This window comes from Alligator sinensis, unplaced genomic scaffold (genome assembly GCF_000455745.1).
Source record: "Alligator sinensis unplaced genomic scaffold, ASM45574v1 scaffold301_2, whole genome shotgun sequence".
In the NCBI taxonomy this organism is placed as follows: domain Eukaryota; kingdom Metazoa; phylum Chordata; order Crocodylia; family Alligatoridae; genus Alligator; species Alligator sinensis.
The window spans coordinates 2,397,678-2,421,426 of NW_005841874.1; positions in this window are offsets into that span (position 1 = coordinate 2,397,678).

Below are 23,749 nucleotides of genomic sequence, written 5' to 3' on the forward strand. Positions count from 1 at the left end.
CAAGCGCGCAAACAATGACACAACCCGAAATGTCATTTCCCTCTCTGCTTGGACATAAGGATCTACGTTCGACTTAGTCAAATGGCTGCTGCAAGTAGAAGAAGTGGACGTAGGAAATGAAAACCCCTTCTTGTCCCCCATCTGCATGGGAGCATGTGTGGGAAAGAGACTATTGAAAATACTGTGTAATCACAGCTGTGCTGCTATTTGCTCTGCACTATGCACAGAATCGCACCTTCTAGCGCTGAAGCAATAAGAAAAAGCCAGGCCTGGTCAGTACTCGCAAGATCCAAATAGTCGTTTAAGAGAGAGTTTAGCATTTGTTTGGATTGTTTTTCCGACCCCAAAGTGCCTATTTGATGTCACACTCCTAACACTGATTGGGGTGACATGAATGGTCCAAGGGTGATCATGTGCCTTGGGGTTCTAGGATGGGGGTAAACTGGAGAAAAATCTTTGGTTTACCAGGGCAACTTCAGCAACCTGAAATATTGAGGGTGGATGGATGGTATCCCAGGGCACTATCATGTGTGCACTGATCGGTCCGTACAATAAAGTAGGTATCTTAAACCTGTCTATAGAGAAGGTGAAGTTTTACCAATCAGAAATGTTTGCCATGCTCATTTTCATTGTGTGTGGCCATGATACTCCATAAACCACCCTCCCCCCCCCAAATGACTCACTTGGAGATCTGCGCAGGATTTAAGTCACTGGGCCTTCTGAACCAGATGCCTAACTGGCATAGTACATCGCACTGCATCGTGTCTGGATAATATGTTGTTTTAAAAAATTAACTTCACCCACAGGATATTAATGTAGTGGGAACTATCCCCATAAGGTATAAAGCTGGCACATCCTCCGAGTCCTTCTACTAGCGCCGTAGGGTTCGAATAACAGTAATATTCATTTCAGCCGAACATGTGGAAATAAAAACAAACCGTAACAAGACTTAAAAAGCATTCAGGGCATATTTGTCCATAAACACATCATCTGAAAAAAAAAAACTCTCTAAAAAATGTGCCGAATGAATCAATGTGTATTTTATTACAGAATAAGCATATAACACATGTGTTCCTCCAGCAAATTACTTGAACTGGCATAACAGCACTTTCCATTTTGTGGAACGGCTTCTATTTTGACCTGCTGCTGAAGGGCCTGCTCCCGAGGAAGTCAGAGGGAAGGTGGTCGCAGGCCAAAAAACGGAGCAAGAAAAGACGCAGCGTGATCTGGCCTTAAGCGAAGAAACGAGCCCGTGTTTCTCCGCCGTTTCCCTCTGTGTGGGAGAGAACCCGTTGCAGACAGCAGGAAAGACTCAAGAGTTAGCATGCATATGTGAAAAACATTTTGGCTCTGAGCTGCAATCCCCACCCCTTACCTCCCACAGAGAAGATGTCATATTTTTATGTGCTCATGCATGCTGAAGCTTTATCTCTTTTGAAATATTGCCCAGAACCGAGCTATGTTTACTCAAGTAATAGAGAGATTCACTTAGAGGCTGTAAGATCTTCATGGAGGGGCAGCCTTTCCCTAATCACACTTTGGACTTTGTTCCTAGTTTAGCTTTTCTTTTTTTTTCTGACTTGATGCCTGTATTCAACTCTGACAAGCTGGGGTTTTTTTGGTTTTTTTTTTTGAAGTGACACACCTGGAATTAACTTCTTCTGTCAAGAATTGTCCTGCACCTGGAAGTACTAAATCATTTCTATCTGGATTTTAGGAGCTGTCCGCAAAGAAATTGCTTCTCCTTCAATCTGACTCGCCTTTTCACAAACCTAGTTGCAGCGCTAGACACGGTGCTTTCCGAGGATACGGGTGCTGGTCCCAGGAGTCCCAAGACTAGTTAGATGAGAACGACTTCCCAGAATCCCTCTCCTCTCTGACAGCTCTGCTTACCTCCATAACATATGGAAATGTGAGCATACGCTTGCAGCAGATTGTTTGCTATGTTTACACCAGTTCTAACACTAATTCCCATTAATGTTTGATACAGTTCCCAAAGAGTTTAAATAGCTGTCAGGCCCCAGATCCATTGCATATGTGCCGAGCATCACATATACTTAAAAAAGAAAGATACAGAAACGCTGCGGGATTTCCTCTTGGGACAGCATGTTTACTGACTGGATTACCCACTTGGTGCTATAGGCATGATTTCTGCCAGCTGCGCTACATTTTAAAGTCCTGTCTGCATAGGAAAGCTAGAACGGTATCGCGTTCCAGCTTTTTGCTACTGCTTTGCATTTCCTGAAGGTTTGTTGCAGCACAGGAGAAACGCCCCTTCCTGTGCTCCCCAGCCATGCCTCTCTATGGAAAGGTGTACTTCTGCAACGGTCCTCTTCCATCCTGTGACTGTGTTACAAAAAGGGAGACGTTGTTGAGACCCCACTCCCACGTAGCCGTAATCAGCTGGAGCCTGGGCATCGAGCCCCTTGTTCAGGCAAGACTGCGTGAAGATGACCCCATTTGTCTTTTCTGCCTGGACCCGATGATCATCCAAGGTCCCTTCCAGTCTATCAATCTATGAATCTATGGAAACTCGTGTCCTACTGAATACCACCACAAAAGTGCAATGATGTGAAATATGGCATTCGTATTTTTAATTCAGTTCTTCAGCTTCTGTTCATTCAAAGCAACATCATTGCGACATGATGCCAGAAAAGAGCATTCAAACTGCAAAGGATTTTCAGCCCTTTTTTTTTTTTGTTTAGTTACCTCTGATATATTGTTATGAGGTCGTTTCTAATTATATTACATTTTATATTTGCTCTGTTTATATGCCGCACTTTCCTTTCCTTAAACCACCACCATTTGATTCATTTAAATTGTAATCTCTTTACACTATGGTTTGCCTCATACACCGTGCCTAGGACAATCAGAGCCTGATTTTGGTTGGGGGCGTCCTGTGCCACTGTTTTATAATGCCAGCCCTGCAAGCATAGTAACAAATGACACCAGCATACATTGGCAATAGTATTTGCACGGCAGAGAAGAAGCAGAAAAGGATAAAGTAACACATTTGGAATTGAACGCAGTCGATCTGTTTCTTTAAAGCACAGTGCTTTTCCCTTCAGTCCAATCATAGGAAAAGTCAATTAAAAATATGGCCTCTACCAGTTGTATTAAAATACAGAACACCATTTTCTACGTAAAACAAAACAAAACTGGATGTCACAAATGAATATATTCCGCGGCTGAGATAAGTTTACATTAAAGTGACTAAGTTCAGCCTCAGTTATAGCCGGTCTCATTATATCCTTTAAGAAGTTCAAATTTCCAGATAACCCGCAGTAGGACCAGGTAAGCAGGCAAAATTAGTATCCAAGCCTAATAAATGACTGGGAAAAATTGTATCTGTCACACAGTGCTGGTTCCCACACACTCTGGTTACATCATTACTTAGTCTGTAAACCAGAAGGCCAATTAGACTGGAGAGCTAAGGTCAGGTGACCAAAACATGAAAATGCACAAGAAACCTTACCCCGGAGATGGGATTTCAGTAGGGGGCCTTTGGATAGCTGACTCCTCTTCTGCTGCACTGCAATTTTCGTATTCCGTTTCACCTTTGCTTTTAGGCTGAGCTCTCTGGGTCCCCACAGATTGATGGTTGAAGCAGCTTTGTTGATGTGTGCAGGGTCGGGTTTGTGTGTGTGTGTGTGTGTGTGTGTGTGTGCGTGTGCGTGCGTGCAGGTGCATTGGCAAAATGATTTCCTGCATCAAAAATGACACAAAATTACGTAACAGTTTTCTCTCCTACCTTGTGAAATCATTCTGTGCCTTGCGGTCCTTTTTGTTGGCAGGCTTGAGAGCGAGGCGATAGACTCGGCAGTGAATTCTGTACAATGTATGCCCCGAATTCCCTATGGATGGGTATGGGGGATCATCTGCAAGGAAGGGAGTGTGTAACTTTAGCATGCAGCTAAGGTTTCAGGGCAAGGACACCATCAACAATTCTTTATTTTCAGCAAATGTTGAAGGCGTTGTTTTTCCAGGAGCACGGGAAGCAGCATAAAGTTAGTTTGGCTTGCCACGTGGATCAGCGCGTAGGGAGAAGCAGTGGGGTTGGCCCGTGCAGAAGTTAGCTGCCTCCACGGTGCCATGCACCTGTCCTCCCCAGTCCTGAAGAAGCATGAATGGGGGGGAGAGTAAGAGGCAGACACTGTGTCTTCATCTGCTCAAAAGACAACATGGTTTGAGGCAAGCATGCATTGGTATATTAATCTGACAGTCCTGAGAACTCATAGGATTCATCTTCTACACTTTTTATATAGATTAGAGGTGATACGGATCCCTATACAAAAGGTAGCCCTGCAGGTTTTAAGACCATGTGTTCAAGACTGCACAGGTACTGTGGCTCTCTTAACTTTTGGTTGCCTGACTTCATAATCTTAACAGGGTTTTTTAAATTACAGTTCCTTGAATTTTTAGATATAATATTACTTTGCACTGATACAGAACCGTCCTCCCAGGACCAAAAGCAGTTTACAAATCCTAAAGTCCCTTTAGGACACCCTGTTCGACAGCATTGCTACCCCCACTTTACTGACGGGGAAACTAAGGCAGCAAGAACCTAAGTTACATGTCTAGGAAATTTGTGACAAATGAACAGATTTCGCAGTCCCTTGTCCTAGCCAGAAAAGCACCTTTTCCCTGTCATTGTTTTGCTTTGCTGGTCTACTTGTATGCTGATATTCTCTTTGGAGTCCAGTATAATGAAGTACATGGGCAAACCACTCAACATGAATGGACGTTTTCTACAACCACATACTAAATATTTAAAAAAGTAACTCCAAGATGGAACTTACAAATTTCCATTTTTCCTGGCATTATAGAAAAATGAGATCTGTTCAAACGTCAACTCTAAGTCAAGGAGCACGTCAGAAAGAGGCAGCTTTTAAAGTACTGGGACCTACGAAGGGAAGCGCTCATGGAAAGCGAGTTTCAACAATATCCTGAAGGGGCTTACCGAGTGCGGGAAGCCCAGCCTTAAATACTATTGCCCTGATCTGCTTAAAGATGCACGCTCAATTTTGAATCCCTTACCTTATATTACAATCTTTCTTCATTATTGTTTTTGGTAAGTGTGCATTAGAGGAAGCAAACTAGCCCCAGTCCTGATTATTTAGCCCTTAGCCCTAGTCCTGATTATTGAGTGGCACAAATGATTTAATCCCTATGTAAAAAGAGCAAACCCATCCCCACCGGACGACTGCCAACTAAAAGAACGATGCTTGCATGTTTTCCAGCACAAGCACCTCATTATTAATTCATGGTCCAGGTCCTCTGTACATGCTGTTACTAATATTAGGTTTCGACAGAGCAACCAACAGCAGGACTGGATAGACTGTCGTAATATATTTTAAATAATGTTTGTGATATTCAAGTTTGGATGGAATTGGGGACTTACATCAATCAAGAGGCCTGCACAGAGTATGGAAAGTTGTTGCCAGTGTTTTGTAGCCAACAGAGAATTGTTCTGATGTAGGTGCTGGAAGAAGTGGGTGCGATTTGGGGGTGGATCTGAACTAGAAGAACTGCCATGAAACTTTGGGGAAGACTGGCTCTGGGCTCTAAAGCCATTATTATCTCATTATGTAACTGCAACAAAAATAGCCTTATTAGGTTAAATCCCCTGATAAGGCATGGCCTTTCTGCTAGCGTGATCTGAAAATTAACTAGCGCGAGGAGGCTACTGTCACTGTCCGAACACTGGACAATAGGGCTGTGCGAAACAGCACCGTTCGTTTCGCCTTGAGTTTTGACAGTTCGATGGAACAGTGTGTCGTCTCCAATTTCATTTCAAGTCAAAACAGCTGTTCCGTTCTGTTCTGTTGAAACAAAAAGGCTGTTTCAACACTGTTTTGAGTTTCGCTGGGGATGGGAAGTCAGTCCAGCTGGGCTGACTTCCCATCCCCAGCACTAGATCACACCGGGGCTGGGAGGCAGCCTAGCTGGGCTGCTTTCCCGTCCCCCGTGCAATGTAGCATGGGGGACGGGGAAAGCAGCCCAGGTGGGCTGCCTCCCACCCCCGGCCAGATCTTGCACTGGGGATGGGAAGTCAGCCCAGCTGGACTGACTTCCCATCCCCAGCCTATGGTCAAAACGTTTCAACTTTTGAAATGTTTTGACCAGCCTTATTTTGTTTCAAGGCTGTTTTGACGGCCTTTGTTTCATTCCAATTTTGCTGTTTCAACCTCAAAATTGGTCAAAACAGTGTCAGAATGAAACAGCCGGTGAAATTTCACACAGACCTACCGGACAACTGCTTTTTTCTTGACTTAAATTAAAACAAAGTGAGAACTGTTACATTTCTACCTCAAGTGTCTGTCATGGCTGGTGTACCACTGATCCCCTGTTCACTATGTTCCTACAGATAGTGCTTAGCAGAACAGGACCCTGGTCTGGATTGGTGCCCCTAGGTGGAACTACAATACAAATAATGACTTTAAGTCTGGACAAAGAGGTGTGCTCCATCTATCTGTCTTTGGGTTGTGTATGGTTGTCCACCATGATAAAATCTGAGCATGTTTTACATAAAATCTGTAGCTATAACAAAGCTCCTAGATACTTGCATGGTAGATCCTCTGCAATGTCTCCTTTATGGGTTCAAAACTTGTGGGGGGTTAGATGATCCCCCTTTTCAATTTTATCAATATCTTTTCCTGTGGGCGTGAGAAAAGAGTGCTTTTATTGTGGAAAAGGCTCCCCCCCCCACAAGAAATGTATGCATCATTTCCTGAGCTATCTCAGAAAATTATTTTCTTACCTGCACAAATAGACCCTCTGGCTTAGGCATCCTGGCAGGACGAAAAGTTTGCATTGCTTTTGCTTAGAGAAACATGCCATGTTTTTGTCTGGAACTTTTTTTTCTCTCCAAATTATAGATTTGGCAAGACCAAATCTTTATTCAATGTTGCAGAATCATTCAGTTGTTCAAACAAACAAGCATGCCCCTGAAAATGTGACATTTTCCATTTTAGTTCTTCATTAAAATTAATTTTCATTTCCATATGTTCTTTAAAAAATTAAAAACCATCAAAGAACGCTCAACACAGAAGCCAAATGCCATTTTGAGCCAAAGAAAACACACGATGTTGAATGATTCTTTAAAAAAAAATCTCTCTTCAGCTGGACCCAATACATTTTTTCTTTATTTTTTGGAATTTCCACCAAACCAAAATATGCATTACTTACCTAGCTTTGCTGATGGTAAATCATCTGGATGGAGAAATCTGGTGTGCCAAGAAGATAATTCAACAGGCTTCTCCAAGTCTAAATTCACTTCTTTTTTTTCCAGTTAAAGTGACATTGGCCTTTTTAAAAACCTCATTGCTCTCTCATTGTTGAATTTTCATTTCCTTTCTCTCATTGTGCTGCCAGAATTGATTTTTTTTTTCCCTGGTTCCCGGAGTGTACCACCCCTTTGTAAACTTCTGCTTGGCTTTCCATCTATTGATAAGGCACCTGAGGTGCAAAGGGATGGCTGAGTTCAAACCCCTCTCCAGGAGCCCTCAATGCAGAGTTACACCAAGGAACCACTTAGGCAATTACACTATTTTTTCTTCCGCCCCTAAAAAAAACCCTGCATGTTTTGTTGCTTGTCCCAGGTATTGTACAAGCTTTCTCATGAAGCTCTGTCAGTATACTCCAACCTTGACCTACAACACTCCTGTCTCTCTGCCTCTCTTGAGCAGAGATTGTACTGATTGTACAATTATACTGAATCGTGAGAGGTACTCAAATTGGTTACCAACACCAAGGCCAAACTCTGACCTGAGTTGAGCATGCGCAAAGGTCAGTTTCAATAGGAATGACACAATGGCTGACTTTATCTTGAAGCCGGGATTTGAACTCTAGTTTCCCGAAGAAAAAGGCTGATGCTGTGAACAAACCCGTTGAGTAACTAATCTATGTCATCAACAGTCTGTGCAGAATCTCGTTCTACTTCTTGCTGCTGGTATTGACACTGATGTCGTGATGCACTTTCCTTGTAGTTCAAAACAGACGAATAAAAAAACCCCAAACCCATTAATATTGGTTTTACATCGCCTGAAGAGCCCATGAATTTCATGATTGGAAAAAAACACCTGCCTAGTCTGTCGCATACTTTCTTGCAAGTGGAAGAGTTTGGTTTTTATGCATAAAAAAAAGCAACACTTGATAGTTTTTTGTAGCACCTTCTGCATAAAGATCTGCAAGTGTTTCATGAACATGAATTCATGAGGTCTGGCACACACTTCTGTGGGTAGGGAAGCACAGTGGCATCGGGGTACCTGGAAGAACAAGGGGAGGCCACAATGAATTTAAAAAAAATCCAACAAGCTTTAAAGTAGTCATTGTCCTCACAGCTGTGCCTTTCTCCTGATAATAAAAGGCACCACCCAAACAACAAGTACTTCCTTTCAACTCCCATTTCCTCAGTCTTACTCCCCAACCGAACCTACCTGCAAGTCATGTAATAAGAGAGAAGAAACCTGTTACAATGGGGAATTGGATTCAGGAAGAAGATAATTGTCTTCACCATGGGCTGATAGCAAAGCTGTGGCAGCGGGGAGAGTAGGGCTCAGGTCTCCTGAAAGCCTTTGCTTTAACCACTGCTTTCTATTCAAGTTGGTATTTCATATATACCTGTTTTTTCTCTCTCTCTAGAACTGCTTGAAGCTTTTATATTTTTTATTAAAAATTTCAAAACAGTTTTGCTCCATTTGACCAGTTTATACACTGGTTGGAATCACCTCCTCCCACCCCTCAAACAAAGCTTCATCAGAAAAATCTTTCAGCTGCTTTTAGGAGGTGGGGGGTGATTTAATTAATACAAGGTTTCCATAGGTCCACATTTTTGACATAATGGATAAGGATCCCTTCTAAAGAAAGAAGATGGTGACAATTTATTATTATTTTTTTTTTTTACACACTACTCCAGACCCATCTCCTTCTGCCCAAACTAAAACCTCAGCCTCCTCCCAGACATCGTCTTGCAGATGACTAGGTATCAGCTCAAACTCAACACAGCTAAACCTGATAACGCTTAATATTCACCCCTTCCTTTCCCCTCCCTCCCCCATGCCGTGCTGCTTGATTACTGAGGGTATCGTCATCATGATGCCTTTGACCCAGGTCCATCACTGGCGTGCCATCTTTTTGGATGTCTTTCTCAGCTCTCACAACTAGACAGTGCCTACCTGTGGCCAGTGCTTTCTATATCTCTGCCCTTAGGGGTGGGTGCTGTGCGTGACAGGCCTGGGGAGATGCCCATAGCACTGGGGACCGTGCCAGGGAAGGGGCCACCTGTCTGGGCAGCCACACTCCCCTACCCCTGCCACCCTGCCTCGCTGGGGCTGGCCATGCAGCTGGGCTGGGGGAGTCATGATTGCTCCTGGCCTCAGCAGCAGCTCTACGTCTACACTAGAGCAGCAGTGGGCTGGGTTGACAGCTGCCAGGTGGCTGCAGTGTGGCGCCGGGGACAGGGACAAGCCGGGGATGGGGCCAACTGCCTGGGTAGCCGCACTCCCGCCCCGCTTCCCCTCCACCACCTCACCTGCCTCTGCCTACAGCAGTGCCGCTGGCTTTGTGGGGTGGGAACCCAAATTCAAGTTCACCCAGGGCACCATTTTCTCTAAAGCCAGCTGTCTCTAAGGTAAGCATTTCCTACCTACCCATCCACACAGCCAGAACTCTCATCCAGGTTCTTATCAATTTGTGTTTCAATAATACCTAAAATATCCTTTTTTGGCTTGGAAAAAATGTATGTTTGACCCATGGGAGGCCATCCAGAATGCTGCTATGAAGACCATTTTCCCTTTAGCTTTTCAAGCAAGCACCTTTGCGACTCTTCCCATGCAACTCCTCACTCTTGGGGAGAACTCCCTGGAAAACCCTAGGCCGTCCCATCGTTATTATCCTTTAGATACTCCATTAAAACTCTCCTTTGCCATGACACCTACAAAAATACCCGCAAAACCTGACTGCAGCTAGGCTGTTCCTGTGCTGTGACTCCTGCCTCTTACATTGACCGTTTTTTTCTCATTGTTTCTTTTGCATCTCTCCCCATTTCCGTCCCATCATCCTGTACCTGTCTGTTGTCTCTGGTCCCAGGTGTAGTCTGCAATTTCCCAGGGGTAAAGACCTTCTTTTTATCCTGTGTTTGAACTCATAGCACAATGGGATTGCGGAGTAGGAAAAGACCTTTAAATACTGGAACAACAGCAACGGTAATATAAAATAACACGGTCTATAGTCAAAATACATCACTCTTAGGCCTCTCTTTTATTCTGCTGTTCTTCTTTCCAAGATGCAGATTGAAGTCATATATTTTGCTCTACATTTTCAAAGGCATAACTGAAGGGGGCCCTCGGGGCTCATCTCTCAGGGATGAGGGAGCAATGTAACTCTGGTGGAAGGTCAGAGCTGCTAGTTTTATTCTTCCAAACAGCAAGCTGACTCCAAATCCTGTCTTTCCCAATGAAATATAAAACTGAATAGGAATCAAGGGAGACAAACCCTTTCCCCAGCTCTGCAGGCTTTCTCCCACTTCTGTGTTGGGTGCTGGGACAAGCCCCTTCACCTCTCTGAGACTTTGTTTCCTTTCCCACCCCACCTCTGACTGTCTTTTCTATTTGCACTGTAAGCTTCTTAAGGAAGGGACTGTTTCTCCCTATATGTTTGTACAGTGCCCCGTACAATGAGGCCTTGGTCTCAGCTGGGGCCTATGAGAACCATCATCATCATCAAATCACCATCATTATCCTTTTTTTTGATACAGCCTTGCCACAAGTAGCCCCTTTGAAAAGAACTGCCCTAAATGTCCTCCAGGCAAGAAAAAAACACTGTTCACACATGGACCAAAATAATCTGAAATCTTCTCGGCGCATCCTTTGACGTAATAAAGAGGAAGAGATGAAGAAGGTATTACTTTTAACTGCACATTGCTCTGTGCACCTTTGCACCACAAGATACTCCAGGAACAGGTGTACTGGGAATGTTAAACCCTGGACCTACGGACCCCCTCCCGGAAACCCCAGCTCCTTTTCCTCCTCCCACATAGCCTTTAAGTAAATGTTTGCAGGAAATTCAAACACTTGTGAGCTGGCATAGTTTGCTGCTTCCCAAGCCCTAACAAATGTAAACACTTCTGTTTCAGCACATCTGCCATTGCAATACCTACAGCTTTTCCAGAACCAAAGGATTAACTTTATTGTGCATTTGCTCAGCAGATCTGGTAACACAATATTGTACTTCTAAGACGACAGATTACTCGCAAGTTTCTGGATGCTACATCTTTAGAAACTCAGTCTACTTAAAGATAAGTGTTGAATCTTGTAATCCCCAAAACATCCAACTGATGTAAAAAACAGCTCTACCATGGAGCCAGATGGATGCTATTTTTCCGCAGGTTATTTGGATATTCCAAAATGTAATGGTTTTATTATTATTTTTTTTTTTTTGCACTTTTATATTAAACAGATGCAGCTTGTTTGTTAAGACAGCTCCAAGCCATTTTTCCCCTCTTAAGGCTTATGAAGCAAAACAGAAAGGGTTTCATGTAGTTTATACTAACTTGGAGCTCACCATAGGAGGGGAGAAATTGTAGACATTGTATATATTTAGATAAATGACATGTTTTTTATATATTGTGTTTATCTAATAGAGGCTGTTTTATATGAAATATTGATATGAAGAGCCAGATCTTACACGCACACTGGTTTCTACCAGGACTAACTCTACTGAAGTCAATGAAGTGACGTGATTGTAAGTGACGGTACAGTCCGCATCGCAGGAGTATATTCAGATCTTTCATAAGCTTTGGTTTCTATACATATATCGAGCTGATTCTGCAGTCGTGCCGATGGAGAGCAGCAGTAATGCTTTTCAAATAGGAAGGCATCTTTAAAAAGATTCCTTTTCCTAGAAAGCCAAGTAAGCCAACTTCTTTTTGGCTCATTGCGTCTTGGGATGGGCCTGCCTGCTTCTGCATGATTCAATAGAAGCCAAGTGCCGAGCACCCCACGAGACCAGCCCTTCACGGCCGTAGCTAGCCAGGCTAAAAATAAATATGCATTTATATTGAACTGGTCAAAATGTGATTGACAACCCTTAGAGCAATTTGCTTGTTAATCAGATAGAAAGCTTCTCCCATAACCCTGCCCTCTACATTCAGTTGACCTCTATTGTGAAATGTTTTGCCCTTTGACCCAAGAAGAAAATGAGACTCAAACCGACTTTTTCTTTGCCCCAAAACATGTACAGTATATGACTGATTTCATTGCATGTTACGGACAGAAGATCTGGTCCAAAACTTGATGGACTTTAATCATTTAAATCATTTAAAACACCCCATTATAAACTGAGATGTGCGATAAGGATACCCACTTGGCTGAACAGGCTTCGTTCCTCCTGGTCTTAAAGCGACACCAGAAAAGCTGGCCTGATGTTGAAGTATGTGAGAGCAGGAAGCCTTGAAATGTGAAATATTTCATTATGAGGCATTGTTATTTCGACTATTAATTTGAGCCTGCACTAGTTACTTTCTCTATTATCGCACGAGGGTCTTTTATCCATACGAGTATATCGCAATTTGCATTATAAATCCTTGTGGTCAGATGGTTAGGACTTTTTTAAACATTAGGTTTCTGGGTTGCTAATTGTGCTGCTTGGTTCCCATTCAAAGGGAACTTTTTTTTTCTTTGTGAAAGTTTGAGCACAAAAAGAGTTCAGGCATTATGGAGGGAGTGAAGAAATACACCTTCCCCACTATAAAAAAAAAAAAAATCCTTGTGACTTTTCTTCTTACAATAACTCTGCAGTCAACATGGCTATGTTCCAGCTTTGCATGGAAATGCTTCTGACCCGGGAGTAATGTTCAGCCTCACTAAGGAGGAAACTGATTTTTATTTGACTGATTTATGAGCGTTTGACAATCAAACACTACCCTCGCTTCAAGCTTGTCAGGTTACCTTCATTATGTGCACGGATACAGCCCACTTCTAACATGCTGGGTACCCTCATTTCCCATAGGCGTTAATGGTGCTGAGGCCACTTGCTGTTCCTCAGAAGCTCTTATCACCTGCGGGATTGCAGCCCTCTGAAACAGCGGGTTGCATGCATAGTCAGTGCTAACTTAGTTGCGTCATAGCTGGCTAGTCTTCAAAATGGCTCCAAAGTGTCCAGACAAATCTCTAAGGACTGGATCATTTTGAAGAGCGATTGAGACCACAGAGACTCATGGATCTCAACTGGCCTGCTCACAAAGTAAATGGCTACCCAAAACATGGAAAGGCATCAGAACCCAGGTCCAAATATTTTACAAAATCTAGGATCTTTGATACCATGGAGTGTAGAGCCCACAGCGATGCAGGTAGACCTGCAGATAAGAAAGTGGGTTTTTTGGATCATGACCATCCCAAGACAGCAAGTCCTCCAAGGCCACCATAAGAAGAACTGAGGGTTTGCAGCTTGTCAAGACTTAGCATCGGCATACAATTTTCTGAGTTGCTCATTGCTGTTGATCATTAGGACATATGTCGCCATCGTGAGTGGCAAATGCTGAAGGGTTTTGTTCTCCTAATTTTGGTCTGTGTTCCTTTCAATGTCCATGTAATCCTCAAGCTATGCTAAGGCCGTTGCGTAGACTGGTCGCTTCTGGCTCTGCATCTCTTCTATCAAACCAGCAGCTCCTAGTACTTCAACCAGATTTCCCCACGTTTGCACAGATACTGCTGAGAACAGAATTTGCACTTGTATGTTCCAGCCTGTCTTTCCGAACACCCCCGTGGTCCGACACAGTCGCTCCCTCCTTTAAGCATGAAATGTTTCTCCTGCTTTCCAGGCTACTTGAAATTCCTTTGTGAGTTTTCATTTCCATCTGTGAAAATATAACATGCCACTCTGGTCAGTGGATCCTCCAAAGCTGTTATATAATGACTGCTTGAAAGAATTTCCTTATGGAAACTTGAGAGCAATAGGAGATAACGACCCAGGGCACCTGCATCGGTTGTTTCAACTTCATTGACTCAACAGCTCCGTATACCTGCGTAATCTGAATTTCTTATGACACTCTACGTAATTGATTCAGAACCGAGATTTCCAAAATTTGGGGGCATTTTCAATACCAACACATCTCTAAGTAACAATACACAAATCATTCGCTAAGCAGGCTGGTGGGTCACCCAGTTCGTTCGAGTTCATCTGCAGGACAAATGAACTGCCCCAGCGGTGGGCATATAAAATGAAAATGAGCCACAAGAAGGCTTTTGTCAGTCTGTGCATCTCCTGGCTGATCCACAGTTATGAGCTAGCCTTTTACCTGAGATACCCTTCTTCCTCCCAACATGCAAACTAACAACCCATCGTACTATGCCATATGACCCACTGAAGATACAGCAGCTCCATTAACTGGAAGAAACTAATTGGAAGAAAGAACGGTCCGACGATTAGAGCCCTGACCTGAGCTATGGGGGACTTGGGTTCAAAGCCTGGTCTACCAAGGGTGTCCTGTGCAAATGTTGGCAAATTGCTCTGTCTCAATTTCCCGTGCACTACATGGAAATAACACCATTTAGCCACATCACAGGTGTTTTCAAGGATAAATATACCCCTTGCAGATTAAGACGCACTTTGGTGTGATGGTGATATGGGCCACATAACCAGGAGAGAGGGAGGAGGTGGCAGCGCAGTTAAGGCGTTTCATTACATAGCTCTGGAAGCATGGCACGCTGCCCCCAGATGACCCAACTGCAAATGTGGTGGTCAGTCAGTCCAGGGAGTCAAAGGCAGCTGTATGTGATGCTGAAAATACTGTTGTCTTACTGTGCTGTTGGCTAACTGGTAACCACACCAGCCCAATGAGCCATTAGGCTGCCGTGGACCTCCTTCCTAAAAAAGCAAATGATTAATAGATCAACATGGTCTCCCCAACCACTCGGCGTCTCCTTCCCCAATCCTTACGCTCTACACATGCTTCTTGTCTATCCGTTCCCTAAACCAGCTGCATTCTCCTGTTGGCAGAACCTCCCGGGACGTCATTCTCCCCCTGTACTCTCAAGCAAATCCCGGGACGTCATTCTCCCCCTGTACTTGGCCTTAGTGAGGCTGCAGCTGGAGTACTGTGTCCAGTTTTGGGCTCCACAATTCAAAAAGGGTGTGGAGAAGCTTGAGAGAGTCCAGAGAAGAGCCACGCGCATGATCAGAGGTCAGGGAAGCAGACCCTACGATGACAGGCTGAGAGCCCTGGGGCTCTTTAGCCTGGAAAAGCGCAGGCTCAGGGGTGATCTGATGGCCACCTACAAGTTTATCAGGGGTGACCACCAGGATCTGGGAGAACGTTTGTTCACCAGAGCGCCCCAAGGGATGACGAGGTCGAATGGTCACAAACTACTTCAAGATCGTTTCAGGCTGGACATAAGGAAGAACTTCTTTACTGTCCGAGCCCCCAAGGTCTGGAACAGCCTGCCACCGGAGGTGGTTCAAGCGCCTTCATTGAACGCCTTCAAGATGAAACTGGATGCTCATCTTGCTGGGATCCTATGACCCCAGCTGACTTCCTGCCCTTTGGGCGGGGGGCTGGACTCGATGATCTTCCGAGGTCCCTTCCAGCCCTGATGTCTATGAAATCTATGAAATACTAACAAGCACAGCACAACAGGTTCTGTATAAATCTTTCAGCTCTGCACAGCATGATTATAATTATTAATCACTGGTAATCCAGTAGCACTTTGCCACAACCGAGATTGGAGTGCATTGTGCTGGGCGCTGAGCAGAATAAGAGACACTACCTTGATCTTATAAAAGCACCTGATCTGGATCTAGATCTTTTTTTCCCCCCCCCCACAGTTGTGGTTTTTCATTTCAATTGAAAAATCTCTCTTTGTGCCAGAAGACGTGCACAATGTGAGCAGATGTCAGCATTTACTTTCATGGCTGTGCAACTCAGAAAAATGCTCCAAGACACACTGCTCCTGAGTAAAATTATATACACACACACATATCCCCTATAAAATGTTTTTTTTTCATCTGTGGGGTTTTGGGTTTTTTTTGTTAGATGCTTTTTATTAATAATATGGTCAATGCGCAGCCACCTATGAAAAATGGACAGGGGGTTTCTACACGTCAGAAGAAAAACCTGCACCCAGGGTGGTCTCATGAAGTGTCTGGAAAGAGAAGGGAATACACCATTCAAAACACTACTCTGACATTTGGCTCTGTGACAGATAAAGCTGTATATGGCTGCAGTGGCCCTGATTGATGAAAAACAGCTATTTTAAATACTTACATGGTCCCCTTTTCCAAGGGCCTCACAATTTTGTAATGCTCTAGCCTTTGTAACCATCCTTGTGCGATAAGGAGAAGTGCTACTTGTCCCTATTTCATCAATGAAAAGCCGAGGCCAAGACGGGGACTAAGGACAGGATCCTACGTCACTCGTGGAAGACCGAAGAGCAGGGCTCACCCAAGCCCGACTTACCCGGTTGGTGTGCGCGAACGATTCTTTTACCCCCTCTGGGTGTACAAGCGCCTCCATTATAACATTACGGAGAAGTCTGTGACTCTCTGGAGGGCAGTCCTTTTCTGACGATACGGGCACTTACCCACCCAGAGAAGGTAAGAATTACACCTAGTCTTTAGTTGGGTACCGTAGAGTTGGTTGTGCTGCGGTTGTCTGGGAGGTGAAACAAAATTTTGCTCGAAGCAGCTCGCTTGCAATCTTGCAGGATGTCCGTGGTGGGGCAAACGCTCAAACCACAGCCCCACGAGCACCAGGCGAGTGCTCAAACCGTTAGACAAAGCTTGTTGGACCACCGGTGCCTAGACGAACCCTTACCCATTCTTTCCACACAGGTGTGAATGCTCAAGTGAATTTCAAAGCAATAATCTACGTAGAGCGGCTTTCATGTCTATTATCCGGTGATGGGCACCTGCCACATCAACCCCAGCACAGCTGTTGTCATTCCCTAAAGAATACACTGTAAATTGCCGAGTCTCTTCATCACTCTGTATATTCACTGAACAATTTGTTGGGCGCAGGCTGGAAGAATGGCTGATCATGAGAAAGGGGACAGTATATCGCAGAGAAAATGGCTGTCATTTTGTACTAGTTCACAGGGTTTGTTTGGTGTGGGGTTTTTTTCTTTTTTAACCACCCTTCTGCACGACACAACAGCCTCTATATGTCCTACTATCAGCTGGGAAGAGAATCAGCAGGAGACTTACCCATCTCTCCACCCATAACTTAATCCCTTGTCTTCTTCCACATTGTTGGGACCATTTGACTTGTTTTGTACAGTTTACTATATGTTCAGTTCAGATTGTTTTATGACTACACGATGCAACCATTACTGTTATATAGTGCTTTTACCCCATCAGTCTCATGTGCCTAAGTGCTGAGCTGAAAAGGGAGGTGATTACTTATACGTTTAAAATTACACAGCCACTTAGGTGCCTTGCTGAATTGGAGCTGTAGTAAACACAGGTATAAATTATTTAGTTGAATTCATAATGATTTTACTAATAACTAACTCGATGACGAGGCATACATTTTTCACCTGGTCCTAATTCTGTCAGGGGCGCAGAATTCTTTGTTCGAGTAGCATGTCCTCGGAGATTATGTTAATCTTAACCTGCTGGTATTGTATACTAATCATGTTTTATCTTGTTTTAAGCGAATCATTAGGGAACAGTACAGAGCTGTCTGATTGATGTAACATGATTTAAGGGAATGGTTATGCCTTTATTCGGCTCATAATCCTGCTTAATATTTGTATGATTCATTATAATGAGATGTAAGTGAGTAATAGCTGCCTATATGTGATGTGTATTAGATGAAAGCTAAAATATTTCTTTCCTCTCTTTACATTAGATTAAAATTTTGACTGTGTTTTGTGATTAAAGCAGACTACTTAAAAATATTATGCTCATTTAGGGCCAGATGTTACCCTCTGGCATTCAGTAGTATCTTAGTCAAGGAGACTATTTGCGTGCCAAGCAATAGGGCCAACTTCAGCACTTCAAAAGACAAGGAATGAGGCACCCACAAATGGTAAGATTGTCCTGCACATGGGATTATTTTCATTTGCCTCTTTTTTTTAAAGCCTTTAAGGTTACACTTGAAAGCAAGCGCTGGGCTTGCTACATTGTCAAGCTTTTCTGTGCACCCATAAGAGCTAAACACTTTCCTAAAAATAAGGGCTCTTTTCACCAAATCAGCCAGCACAGTTTCCACAGCTTTTTATTTTCCAGTCATCAAGCCATATTTTATTTCTCCTAGGCGCTACTGGAGGTATGGAGTCTACCTACAGGACGTGCAGGATACTTACTGTAGGGCTTTCTTCTCCCTCTGCTTTTCTTTCCATCTCTCCTCTAGCATTGCAGTTGAGCTTGACCCCAAAATGCAGAATCAAAATCAGGGAAAACCTGCTCCTCCATCCTGAGCATTTAGCTCACATGTGGATTCAAGTATGACATGTGCAATGGCCCATGGCTCAGAAAAGCTGGATGCTATTTCAAGATGCCCCTCGCCTGCTCGGTGACCTTGGGCCAGTCCTTCTCAGCTCTCCACGGAAACTCTCCCCTTCCTTGTGAAAGTACTTGGAGGCCTGCAGGGGAAAAGTGCCATACAAGAGATTATTAATATTTTTAATCAGGTTGCTATATTTCAGGTGAAGGCGGGGGTGGAAGAGAGGTGTCAACCTAATCCTTTCCAGAGGGGTTAAAAAGAACGTCAGGTCTTGATGTAGTGCATGGTGAGGATCTGGATTACCCTCTTAGTCAGTGCCGCATCCTAAAACCCTGGGCTTGCTTTCAAACTACTTCAGCAAGCAATTAAGTCTTACTGAAGTTGAGCGTGTGTTTAAAGTGATTTGCTGCATGAGGGTCTTAAAAACCGCACAAGATAAATACCCTGATCTTCTGGTACTGTAAACCCAGTCAGCCGGTCTAGGCAATTACATTGTCCCCTTGCCTCTCCAACGGTGTCACATTCCTGTGGTCTGTTCCCATGTATGGCTGTACTTCAGTGTCAGGAGACAAACCCCGTGTCGAGTAGGAATAGGAAACTGTTAAATGCCTGAAGTGCTCTAGGTTCCTTCAAAACCTCTCTTGTACATACCAGATCAGCATTATTATCATTTGCAAGAAAAATACCAATTTCAAGCTGCAAGAGGAAATCTTTCTACCATTAGACTTAGCGAGTCAACCATTTCCTCTTTCTAAACTATAAAGAAAGCAATAAGCGCTTACCCATGCTCAACTAATGTTGAATAACTTCTTTACATCTCACTTGTTTTGTACTTCTCAATGTATATTCAGGACGGCACCTGCTCACCAATTCTTTATCGCTTTTTCTCAGATTTACTGCTTTGCAAGAAGCATGGCCACGGAATTACCTTTAATCACACGGACGGGAGGAAATGGGCATTTAAAATGCTACAGGTTGCAAATTGAAACACTCTCGCAGGCTAGTTACATTTTGAGGGTTCTCCTTTTCCTGTAATGGGTGAATACCGAAGACATAAGTGACTTTCTGATGATTTTTCCCAAAGCATCCTTGAGATACCAAGGACCACGTGGAGCCAGGTCCATGGAACAAGTGTAGGGCCACATTTTGCTGCCACTTAACTCAAGCTAAATCTGGAGCAACTGCATTGAAGTGGGTGGAATAATTCTGGTTTACAAGCAGTGTAAATGAGATCTGGAACTGAATGAAGAATAGAAATACCTGCCTGATTTTTCCTGCAAAACAAAACACTGGGCGCAAGACTACCTGCAAACTGCTCCTGCTGCACCGGCGTCATGTTTTAGAAGTTTACCAGCCCGCTCTTGTGCAAGACACTACTTCGCTGGCTTTTGCCCAGCTGGGATTTAGACACACATAATGCAACGATGGGAGCATATTCCCATGAGCGAGCCCTTTTTTCTCCAGGAGTTGGTTGGAATTTACCTTACTGAATTTCCCATGCTTGAGAAAATTGTGAAGATTTATTTCCCCTGGTTCTGCATGTAAAACCCTAACTCAAAGCTCTATCAGCTGGGAAACAGACACCTTTGCTTGATGTTAGTAGTGGTGGCATCAGGAAACTTTTTCCTGGCTTTGAGCCCCAAAGCTATTCCAAGCTTGGCAGTTCTCATCAGACCACAGAGGCGTTTTACATTATTACACAATCCTTCCATGACCCTGCTTGCTCCAGACAGTCTCTTAGTTCATCATCTCTCTCCCTTTCTTTCATATTTAATTTGCTTTAAATGTGGTAATCAGGAGTATCACTGTTTTGAAAAATAATGAATCCCACTTGAAACAAGAATTTATCTACAGTAAAATTCACAAGGGGGACAAGTCCAGAGCAAGGTGTAAGCACCGCTTAACCCCATGAGGCCAGATTTTCATAATAGGTAAACTAAAGAGAGACCTGGGATGAAATCCTGGCTCCTTTAACGTTATTTTTGTGACTGACTTCTACTGAGATTGGATTTCATCCCAGACGGTTAGCACCCAGAAGCTTTCACTGTGACATGTATTTTGATGCCTCCATGGCAGCTGAGCTCTTTCAAAAGCTTGGTCCACTGGGTCAAGCATCCAGTGTTTGACTACAAGCCCTGCCTGCAGATGGCACTAACCTCTGCGGTTTTATTAGGCTTTATTGCCGGATGCAGGGGAAACCATGCTTTGGATAGCATTTTGATGATAGTAATAAGCAACTGATAAAAATATTAGTTAATGAACAACAACAACTTGTGCTTCTAGAGAACTTTTTATCCAGCCAGAGAGACTTCAAGAGTGAAAAAAGCCAAGGTTCAAAGAGCTTTGCCCAAGGGCCTTGCCCTAAGAAATGTCTGACCAAACGGGCAACCAAGATCTTCTAAGGCACAGCACAAGAAAGAAATTTGTTCTGTTAGATTTCCTTTGAAAAACTTTTATATCTATCTATCTATCTATCTATCTATCTATCTATCTATCTATCTATATATACACACACACACACACACACACACACACATACATATACATACATATATACATACACACACATTATATGTGTATATATATATACACACACACACACACATACCCCCACCCACACACATGTGCATACATACACACACACACACACACATATATATGTATGTATGTGTGCGTGCATGCATATATTTTTTTTACATGTCCACGACATTTAAAATGTCTCATAACACATCAGGGAAAGTAATTTAGACCTCTGTGCTCTTGACTATTTCCTCCTCTAATAAAAACAAAGGGAAAGCTGGTATTAAAGAATAACAACCCGGCCTCAAAGCAGAATTTTGGTCATGCTTGCAATTAAAAATATGAAGTGAAACTTTCCCCCACCCGTGAAAAAAAATACTGGCCAAAGCTGAGCCACTGGATGCCCAAACAAGCATTGTAAAAAGATATTTGCTCTACATTTCCATCTCCATGGAGTTGCAGGCTCATGTGAACGGTTTTCCCTGGATTCGTGGATGAAGTGCAAGGAATGTGCTTCCATGGAGAAAGGCCGAGTTAATTTTTATGGCCAGCTGCCCAGTGAGGATGGAAATACTTTGTTTGGGCAGCAGAGACAGAAGCTGACACTGTACCTAGTCTGCCCATAAGTAAAGGTCTCCAGTTTTCTGGGCTTTCAGCCTGACATACGCTCAATAGAAATGCACCCATGATGCAAAGTTTGAGTATTTTTGCAGATGATGGGCATTTTTGCTCCAGCCAATAAGGATATACAATTGGCTAAACATGATTTAATAGTCCACCGGGGGGTGAGAAAACCCCCCCATTCTGTTCATGTTCTGGTCAGCATGAAATAAACTCTGTTCAGCTTTAAGGCAAAACACATAAATTATCACCGTCATCATCACATGAGTGATCCACAACACCTCCTGGGGAACCAAGGCTTTGCAGAACAGGATTGGGCTCATTACTGTTTCCAGGATATCGTTGTTAGATGGATGACACAGAAACAGATAAGAATGTTACAAGAATTAATAGAAGAGCCCCTTTGTTAAGGGCTGCTTTCTTTCATCTGACATTATTACGGCCAGTACATTCATGCCTATGTAAGACCTGAAACATCCCCCATTGCCATCAGTGGCTACACTTCCACCGAGTGTACCAGAAGCAGAATCAAAGCCCTAATCAATGTAATCTATTAATCAATTTATTATAATCTCCGGTGGTTTAGGACTTTATAAGTCAGCCCTCAAATGCCACCGTGTAATCAAAACTGGTTTACAACTGCCTGCCCCTTTTCAAAATGAGTTCGGTAACGAACTAAAGAGTAACCACTATAATACGATGCCCTCCATTTCATTAACAGGACTTTCCTCCAACCCGGCTTTTATAGGTCTTTTGCAAACCCTCTATTGGTGTTGATGAAAGGTACTTGCAAAATCAAGCGATTCAGATGTAATGAGCCATAGGGGCTTAGTTTTGCCACAGCCTTTGGTGGGAGCAGGATATAGCCATTAGCATGCTTCATTTTCACACTTCTGTGATCATTGTACAACAGCCCCCACTTCTGGTCTGCCTTCCACTGGTCTTCGAGTAGATTTTTTTTATGCCGAGAGCTTGCAGGATGGGGTCTGCGTGCTGTGCAAAAACATTATTCACATAACGCAGGCAATGTACATCTTTTCATCAATGTAAATCAGCTGCTTTGTTAGCACAACGGACATCCGCATACGATAAAAACAATAGATGATAAAAAGTAGAGACAATTCTAAGAGCCAGTAGATGAGCTGAATCTATGTTTTGAAGAGCCTTAAAAATGAGATATTGTGCACGGTTTTGAAGAAGGCACTCTTGTACACCACACGCTGACATTTCCTCAGTATTCACAGAAAGGATAGACTACAATGATTCAAATAAAAATGTATCTCGAGTGTCCTGAGAGAAAGCCTTGAGACAGGTACTGTTCAATACCCATTTAGAAGAATGGTGGCAACGCTTTTGTCCACCTGGTGAGGAAAAGAAACCAAATCAGTCAGTGATGGAAACAAACAGGTTATTTTTAAGCCACTGCAAGAGCTGTCAAATAATGTGTGTTTTGGACTCTGCTCTTTCATTACTTTTTCCTATATGTGGCTGCATGATCTGTAGCAGGCTGCGGGGCTTTCTGCCCCAAAGTAAAGGGAGGTTTGAAAGACATTGATATGCTGTATGCTCCCATCTCTCTCAATATCTGATGTTATGTAGCACTGCAAACATTTAAAAGGAAGGCATTTGTATTGCTTACCTTGGAGTTGAACCGTCCCTTAAAAAACCAGTAGTTCTTTTTCAATATCAGAAGCATCGTTGATCTGGGACAGAAATACCTGACTCAGTGAAAAAGAAATCGGGGGCTTTTCAATGCTAAAAATCTTTTACAAGCCTAAATTTTGGCTTTCAGCAACTATCCAACATCTACATCTCTAGTCATCACAGTTTATAATGTGAAGGGTCAACTTTAGTAACATGTAATGAGTGCAGACAGTCAAGTGGACTGGGATGAAAGGCAACTAAAAAAGTTAGCTATATAATCAGAAAAGTTAAGGGAAGGGTAGGTTCACTGCTAAACAGGGAGAGCGTGCAAATGATGCGCTAGAGAAGGTTAAAACTGTCTTTGCTTTCCTTCAACAAAAAAAAAAAAAAAGGTTAACTGTGATCAGAGACATAATGATTTTTTTTTTAAGTGGATAGGAGAGCAGGTCAGAGTATGGAAACAATGAGCTAAATAATATTTAAGCAAGATAAACATGTTCAAGTCGGCAAGGCCTGATCAAG